General features: G+C 40.6%; 2 long non-coding RNA genes across 13 annotated transcripts in view; both read right to left on the bottom strand.

The window, feature by feature from the left end:
- Positions 1–583: 583 nt before the first annotated feature.
- Positions 584–2,356, bottom strand: LOC119468654. The gene is made up of 2 exons (XR_005197400.1): positions 2,305–2,356; positions 584–1,646 (listed from the first exon to the last, which is right to left on the bottom strand). It is a non-coding gene; the product is annotated as an uncharacterized LOC119468654 (long non-coding RNA).
- Positions 2,355–9,144, bottom strand: part of LOC119468653 — a 47,244-nt gene continuing 40,454 nt past the window's right edge. For 10 of the 12 annotated variants that reach the window (XR_005197390.1, XR_005197394.1, XR_005197398.1 and 7 more), the window contains 3 exons: positions 5,369–5,441; positions 3,133–3,241; positions 2,369–2,419 (listed from right to left, as the gene is read on the bottom strand). This is a non-coding gene — a long non-coding RNA (uncharacterized LOC119468653). Of the gene's footprint in view, positions 2,420–2,889; positions 2,949–3,132; positions 3,242–5,368; positions 5,442–9,144 lie in introns of those variants that run through there. The other 2 variants (XR_005197392.1, XR_005197393.1) reach the window with 2 other exon arrangements.

Genomic DNA, 9,144 nt, shown 5'->3' with positions numbered 1-9,144 from the left:
AGATTTAATACCTGTTCATATTCCGCCATATAACCTATCTAAATATTTTGCCACCCATTTTAAAGGCAGCTGCAGTCATTGTAAAAGGATAAGGTAGTCAGCCTTAATGTTTTAGTATGGGCTGGGCGCAGTGACTCACGCCTGTAATCCCAGCATTTTTGGGAGGCCGAGGCAGGTGGATTGCCTGAGGTCAGGAGTTTGAGACCAGTCTGGCCAACATGACAAAACCCCACCTCTACTTAAATACAAAAATTAGCCAGGAGTGGTGGCTGACGCCTGCAATTTCAGCTACCCCGGAGGCTGAGGCAGGAGAATTGCTTGAACCCAGGAGGCGGAGGTTGCAGTGAGCCAAGATTGTGCCACTGCACTCCAACCTGGGTGACAGAGCAAGACTCTGTCTCAAAAAAGAAAAGAAAACACTTCAGTATACAACTCTTTAAAAAGGACATTTGCTTAAAATCCATAATACCTTTATCATATCTAAGGTAATATTTCTTTAATATCATCAAAAATCTAGTCGATATTAAAATTTTCCTAGTTGTTCCAAAAATATAGTATAGGATATAGTATAATATGATATGATTTTGCAAACCAGATTTATATATTGCATTTGATAGTTACACCTCTTTAGTTTAATCTGCAAGAGTTCTTCTATTTTTTTTTTTTTTAAATAACATTGATCTTTGAAAGTAACAGACTAGTAAATGGTCCCAAATTCTGGATTTGTCTGATTGTTATCTCAAGGTGTTAACTTGTTTTTCCAGACTTGATGTCCTGTTCAAATAAAGGACGGATTAGATTCAGACAGAATCAATCATGGTCCTGACTGGAAGCAGATAACATAATCAAAGGGTCTAACTGAAGGATGTGACATGAAGGGACTATTTACAGATGTGTGAGCAGGCACAGGGAACAAGGGATGGTGAGGCACTCTGGGACTGCTGCCCCTAGGTCTGCAGCAGCCTGAGCTGAGTGCAGTTACTGAAGCTCTGCAGGAGCTGGAGCTGGGTCCCTACCAGGAGCCATGGATATCGCAGCAACACGGTCACCGCCAAAATTGCACCAGGGCAGGGAGTGGGGTGGTGGGGAACAAATACCACAACATCTCTCTCCTCTACCTTCAAAATGGCTGCTGCAGCCCCTGCATTGACCAAATCTAACCAAAGCCAAAAAGCAAAGGAACCTGGGCAATAGAGTCTGCAGAGGAGAGTCTCCAGTGGTGCAGGGCTGGATGGTGAAAGGTTCGGAATGGATTTATAAGAGCAAATGGAGAATGATGAGCACAGAGCTTTGACGTTTTTAGCTGGAATGCTTTATAGGTCATGCTGTGTGAACTTCAAATTGCATCACATCAGGGGAAACGAAATGTTAGGTTGTCTCACCCATTAACTAAGCTTGATTTGACCCCTCCGCTAAAGCAAAGCTAGCCACATCTCCCCACTGAGATGTAAAGGTGTGTTTTCACTTTGCAATCAGCAAGTGATCCAGCGGGAGACACTTGGCACCAGGGGGATTCGTGCTTTTGCCCCAATAACTTTTTGCATCATTGTTTCAGTATCCATGAATGATTCTTGCCTGAATCAGTCATTTCAATGGGAGTTGTAAAATGTTGATTTTTCTGATTTCTTTATCATCCCGTATTTGGACTGGAATGAAAATCGTGAAATTTTATATATTAAAAATAGCTGAATTTAAACCATTTCATAAGATTCAAATGAAAATATTTATTACCTAGCACTGTTTGGGGAGGAAATCTTTCCTCAAATGGGGAAAACCTATAGTTCCTCCTAAAAAAGAGGGAGTTAAAGTTTACTTCTTTTCCTTTCTATACCAGTTGTCAAAGTGAGAGTCAAATGAGTGTTAAACTGCTGCTTTTCTTCTCTTCCTCCTCCTTTTTCTCGTCTACTTCCTCCTCTTTTTTCTTCTTTCTCTCTCTCTTCACTTTTTCTTCTTAATGCCCGAATTGTCCCAAATTTAGTCAGTGAGAACTCCTTCAAGCCACCCCCTTGATCAGGCACTGTTAGTCTTGGAGGAATTTCCTTCTGGAACTATGGTATGCCTAGGCTTACCTGGGTTAAGTTATATTTCTCTGCCCCAGACCTCCAAAGAACCTTGCTAATTTTAGTAGAAAATGATATTTAGAGGCTGGGCATGGTGGCACACACCTATTATCCCAGCACTTTCAGGGGCCACAGTGAGAGGATCTCTCCTAAGCCCAGGAGTTTGAGACCAGACTGAACAACGTGGTGAAACTCCCTCTCTCCAAAAAATACAAAAATATTAGCTAGGGGTGGTGGTGTATACCTGTAGTCCCAGCTACTTTGAAGGCTGAGGTGGGAGGATCATCTGAGCCCAGGAAGTCAAGGCTGCAGTGACCGAGACACTGCACTCCAGCTTGAGCCATGAAGTGAGACCCTGTCTTTAAGAAAAGAAAAGAAAATGCTATTTAGAAACCAGTAGGTGTTCTCTTTGCCACTGAGCCATTATTGCTTCTAGGCTCTTACAGTAAACACAGCCTATGCGCACGCCTGCATGCACACACACACGCACACACACACCCTTAAAATCAGGAGTTCACATTAACACTTCCAATTCAAATTTAATGTTATCAGATACTCAGGAATTTATGATGAGGAGCAAGGATTTAAGTTGGCCGTGAGAGGTACATACAGTATTTTTTTTTTTAATAATTTTTTTCGGCCAGGCATGGTGGCTCACACCTGTAATCCTAGCACTTTGGGAGGCCGAGGAGGACGGATCATGAGGTCAGGATATTGAGACCATCCTGGCCATGGTGAAACCCCGTCTCTACTAAAATACAAAAAGTTAGCCGGGTGTGGTGGTGCGCACCTGTAGTCCCAGCTACTCAGGAGGCTGAGGCAGGAGAATCGCTTGAATCCAGGAGAAGGAGGTTGCAGTGAGCCGAGGTCTTGCTACTGCACTCCAGCCTGGGTGGCAGAGCGAGACTCTGTCTCCAAAAAAAAAAAAAAAAAAAAAAAAAAAAAAAAAAAAAAAAAAAAAAAAAAAAAAAAAAAAAAAAAAAGAAAAGAAAATTATTTTCTATACTATAATCCTACTTATAAAGAAAAACAAAACTAAGAAAAGAGAGAATAAATTTATCAACAACCTCACCCTTTTAACACATCCACTCAATCTTTTTATGTAAGTCCTTGGTGGTTAGAGAGCTGAAGAAAGGAGCTTCCAAACAGGAAAGTACCAATCCCAATGTAGAATTTAGGACCTGAAATGAAAAGTTTATATATAAACATTTCTCATCTTTAGGCTTCTCTTTACCTCATACTTTCTGGGTGCGTAACCTTTTCACTGTCTCTGACTGTCAAAATCATATCCATCCTCAAGAGCTTTCCCCAACTCCCCCAGCGCAGTGTAGCCTTGCCCTACCTGCAGTGCGTTTCCGGGGATCTGACACCACTTTTCACTTGACACATTTTAGAGGTATGTGTGGACCTGCCATATCTCCCTAACTAGTTCCCAGCTACTTATAGTCAGGAACTGCATCTGGTTGTCTTTGTATTCTAAACGCCCTTAGCTCAGTAACTCATATATAAGAAGCTTTCAGTAAACATTTGCTACAAGAAATTCAACTGTGGAGAGTCCCAAAATGAATCTAACAGGTTTGCACTATATTGTGCAGACCCTCACAACTGTTCTCCTAGATTAAAGGAAACTTTCCCCATGCCGCTCCATCTTTCACCCTGAAACCTTGCGCTTATGTTATTTCTAATTATTAGAGTTGCCTAGTAATATTTCTACTTTAAGGCTGCTTCTTATTTTCAAATAACAATTTTAAACACCTTTAAGTGGAATATATTAGTTTTTTTAATGTCATTAGGTTGAGGTGTAAACAACATTCTAATGCTTCACAAGGGAGGTGACTGAATTGCCTCCTTTATAGGCTATAAAGAAAAAGACAAGCTGGTGATATTTTTTAAACATGATAGAGGCAGATGGATACATTATTGTAAGAGACCTAGAGGTCTCTTTCAGCTCTCAAATTTTCATTGAGCTATATAAATTTACACAGTCCCACCTGTCATATGACTAAATTAAATTGGTTTGGAGCTAAACCTCATTATTGGCAAATGTAATAGTAATTTCAATAATACTCGACAATACAGAAATTGGTTGGCCTCTATTTTCTTAACTACAAGGTGAGAAAGTTGAATTAATTGATCTCTATAGTCATGAAGCACTATAGTTATGAAACACCCCATAAATCTTTTGGGAGTCTATTATTGCTAAGATACATGCTTTCTATGATATTGTTTAGAATAATTTTTTGGCTCCTAAATCTTCCTCAAAGCTGATAGATTTTCTAAAGAATAAATTTAGCTTTATTGAATACCTTTAGATTCTTAACACAGGTACTCTAGTAGGGAAAAGGAAAAAGGAAAAACAGACATATTGAAAGAACATTAAACACAGGTTTGAATCCCAACTCTGTTACTTACAAACTATATGACATTTGGCAATTTACTTACCCTTGATGTAACAAACTGAATGTTTGTGTCCCTAAAAATTCATATGCCAAAACCTAATCTCCAATGTGATAGTATTTGACAACGGGGTCTTTGGGAGGTAATTAGATCATAAGGGTGGAGTCCCTGTGAATGGGATTAGTGCCCTTATGAAAAAGACTTGAAAGAGCATCCTTTCCCCTTCCACTATGTGAGACCACAGAGAGAAGAGGCCTATGAACCAAGAAGTAAGCCCTCATCAGACACCAACTCAGCTGGGGCCTTGATTTTGGACTTCTCAGACTCTAAAACTGTGAAAAATAAATTTCTGTTTATTTTAAGCCACCTTGTCTATGGAATTTGGTTATAGCAGCCTAAATGGACCAAGACACTTGGTATTTCCATCTAAAATTAAATAATTCCTATTTTGTGGTATTGTTATAAGGTTAAATTAGATAACCTAAAAGATAGCCCCTGGCATACCACCTGGCAAATTGTAGATAATGAATAAATGTTTATTGAGATGCCCCTTACTATAGATTTGGTGGAAAGTGGTGGTTGGATATCCCAGGTCAGATTGTCCATTGTAATCAAGGGTTTTTTGTTTGTTTGCTTTTTGTCAGCATCAGAAATTACCACGGCTAGCTTAAACAAAAGGAAATTTACTAGGAGGATATGGGAGAGATCACATGAAAGGGAAGGCTAGAGAACCAGGCCAGCAAATGACAAGAAGTAAAGACATGTCAGGGTTTGTGTGGTGAGAATATTTCAGTAGTCTAGACAGAGTGTTGCTTTGTCTAGTGTTACTAGAATAAGTGAGATTTAACTATTTTCAGTCTCTGTCCCACTGATTGAGATTCAGGTCCCTTTTAGATTAGCTTGCATCTTACCGTTTCCACGTGGCTGGGGGAAGTCAGGGCAAAACAGTCCCACCATTCGCAACCAAAGGGAGAGAAGCAATTCCTGAAAAGGAGAATATTAATGTTATTGCCAAAAGATAGTGACTAGATACAGGACTGCCAAAATTACAAAACATAAATTTCCACTAATCCCCAACACTTTTGTATTGTGGGAATCTATGAAGTATTTGGGACTGGAAAGTACTATATAGAAGAGCTTCTAGAACTCCCCAAAATACCCAGTTCCTGCAGGTGCAAAAGTTACCAGCTGTGGATTGAACTACCTTCCCCCCTAGTCTGGAAGGTTCTTCTCAAAACAAACAGTTGTACCCGAGTTGTGCGGCTGTGTAGGCCCTCTCTCTCCTTTATCAAATCCTGTGACATAAGCCTCCATCTCCTCATCACCCATTCATCATCAAAAACTCTGTGCCTCACTGGAGGCTTAAACTCAAATCTTTGCCTGTATGAAATTTCTGGCTACCAACGCAGTTAGTCTTCTGAATCTTTGCACCTAACATTTTCCCTTTGATATTGTAGTTTATTTAGTTGAAGTGGTATCTATGTTACTCACCTCATTATGCTTCAGAGTGTGTGTGTCTGCGCGTGTGTGCATGTGTGTGTGTCAGAGTAAAATGAAACGTGTGAGCAGAACATTTTTATACCACTATTTACTACTGAGTCTAATGAGTGTAATACAGTCTGCTATCATGCATCCTAGAAATTATTATAAGACAGAGTTACAAAAAAGAAAAATCTCATCATAAACCAGTGAGAAAGTGGCAAGTACCCAGGGATCTGGTTTCTAGTTCAGCTTTGTCACAAATAATCGAGGCTGCCATAGACTCTACTTATCTCTCTGGACTTGCATTTTCTCTCAATAAAATAGGAGGCCTGAACCATATCTGGTCTCTAAATCTCTCCCTGCTTTTACATTCTGTGACTCCACACAAGGTACAGCCAGACCCTCCATGAGAGCTAAAAAGAAAAGCTAAAGCAAAGCAAGGGGACAGATGGGACCAGGGCTCTAGTTGAGATGCCACAGTCAGGAAAGGTCTCTCTGGGGAAGGGGCAGTAGAACAGAAGCTGAAGGAAATGAGGAAGTCGACATGTGGATATCTGGGATAAGAGCACCCTAGGCACAGCCTTTCTCTGATGGTACGCAACGCTCTACTCAGCATGATAAAGACTTTCATCCTCCAACGGATTTCCCATCCCAGTCAACTAGGAACGATGCATACAGAGATAATGCCAATCCAAGACAAACCCCACACAAGATGGATGGGGCACAATAGGGACTGATTGGTGCCCATGACTGAGCTGCAGTCTAGAAGGCATGCTGTAGAGGGTGGGGATGGTCAAATCCAGTTAAGCAAATCCAAAACAGGTCATTGGCTTAAAGGGATTGTTGAAGAATGGCACACTGGACTGAAATGGGGTTGGGGAAGAGAAAAGCGGAAATCCTAAGAGGTCAAGTTGTAAACCAGAAATTGTCGCAGAATGGTGCATTTTGAACCAAGAGTAATGACCTGTAGGAGAGTTATTACATCGACTTAATGGGTCATGAGCCATGTATTTTTAAATTATATTAGAAGAGAATGAACTTACCAGACTGTATCACATAGAGAAAGGGCAAGTGATAGTTCCATGAAACATTTTTGTCTGTTGTAAACATATATATATTGAGTCAATTTTGTAAAACTTACTTCTCACTGTGAATGATGATTTTTTTAAAAAAGTTAAATCCAGTGGCCTAGAAAAAATTCCAGGTATGGAACAGAGGCCAGGGGCAGCTTTTCATTTAAAGATTTAGTGGATAGGCTGGGTGCAGCAGATCATGCCTTGGAAGGCCAAGGTGGGAGGACTGCTCCAGTCCAGAAGTTTGAGACCAGCATGGGCAACAAGGTGAAACCGCATCTTTACAATAAAATGCAAAAATTTGCCAGGTGTTTGTGATGGCGCATGCCTGTGGTCCCACCCACTCTCGGGCTGAAGTGCGAGAATCTCTTAAGCCTGGGAGGAGGCTGCAGTGAGCCAAGATTCACACCATGGCCTTCCAGCCTGTCTCCAAAAATAAAAAAAAAAAGAAAAAAGAAAAGAAAATTCTCTAGATACAGAGCTTTCTAAAAAATGTTACATATGAGCAGAATCCACAAATGAAAGACTTCTGCTCCCCCACCCTCTGCAACAAGGGACCAGGGGACCCCACCTATCCACCGCCCTTTGTCACCACTACCACCACTCCCACCACCAACAAAAAGAACAGCCTTATCCCTGACAAGTTGGGTAAGGAATTGCCTGTAAACTAAAAGAGAGAAAACTCAAATGCCCACCAGAATATGAGACTATCAAGTAAATGAAGCCGACCAAGCATAAGAAAAATGGGAATGGTGGGGACTGGGGTGGGGGAAATACATATGCCCTGCCCTGCCCAAGAGGGGCAGCGGTGATTCAGCTCTCAGCCGCTGCTGTGGTGCAAAAATGTGGGCCCAGTGTTGTCAGACCTTGGTCTGTTTTCAAGAGATACTGGAAATCCAGGTTTTTATAATGAAAAACATTTTAAAACACTGGGTAAGCCAAACAAAACATGTCTGAAGGCCTAAACACACTCACACTACACCGAAATGTGAATAGCTGCTGTCTGTGGGTGGTGATACTTGGGGCCACTTATATTTTCATTTTTCCATTTCACTGCATGTTTCAGAATTTTAACAGTGAACATCATATTACTTTTATAATCAGAGGAAAATGAAGGTTGTCAAATATTTAAAACTGCATTAACTAAACAGGTGGACATTTGAGTTTTTTCTTTTTTTAGTTTACAAGCAATTCTTTACCCATCATTTCAGACACCAGGCTGTTCTTTCTGTGGGCGGTGTGGTGATGGTGGTGACAAACGGCGACGGGTGGGTGGGGTCCCCTGGCCCCTTGTTGTTTTATCCTGCATTGAGATCAGGATAAAACAACAAATGTTACAGAAATTTTCTCTGAGTGAATGTTTACATGTGACTAAATTTTTATGTTATGTTTTACAACAAAAGTTTGCAGTACATCACAAGTAATTTTAGCCTAACTACAGCAATTAGGTTTGGAAAAAAACCTCAGGTTTGCTGATTCAAGGTTTGTGGTCACTCTCTTTAGCTATTGTTTGCCATCAGGATTTATTAAAGCAATTGCTTGTTCCATAATATTAGTCTTATTTCTACTTTAAGTATTTAGCCCAGATTCCATAATATGTGAGTCTTCTGGATTCTGGCTAGATGTTGGAAAAAAAGAACAGGCAATTCATCCCCCTTGAGTAATTATAGTATAGTGTACTACAGAGAGTGGTTAGAGTGGTTATGGGTACTAACTGAGTTAAAATTTATAAAGCACTTTGGATCGGTGCTTGGCACAAAGCAGGTATGAAATGATTGTTAGCTGCCATTGTTATTATGACTGCTGTTAGCATAGTCATTTTACTATTATTCAGGAAGTGGCAGTTAAAATGATCATTTCTTGATAGGGAGTGGAGGAAGCATGGGGCGGAAAGAAGAAAAGGAGGTTTGGAAGGGGAAGAAAAGAGAGATGAGGCATTTCTAATTTGCCATTTCTTAGAAGACAAAAAAAGGAGAAACTGAAAAAATTTCGAATATGACAAATCTGGAGGAGGGTCAAGGTGGAACTGTAGGCCCAGGCTAAGGACACTGTTGGTGGCATCCAGCAAAGTCCTACGGAACTACTAGATCGTGACTTTTCTAACTGCAGATGACAAACCCATTCTGGGTAAT

The sequence above is a fragment of the Cebus imitator genome, unplaced genomic scaffold, assembly GCF_001604975.1.
Source record: "Cebus imitator isolate Cc_AM_T3 unplaced genomic scaffold, Cebus_imitator-1.0 Scaffold467, whole genome shotgun sequence".
Taxonomy (NCBI): Eukaryota; Metazoa; Chordata; class Mammalia; order Primates; family Cebidae; genus Cebus; species Cebus imitator.
This window is presented reverse-complemented; position numbering and strand designations above follow the sequence as displayed.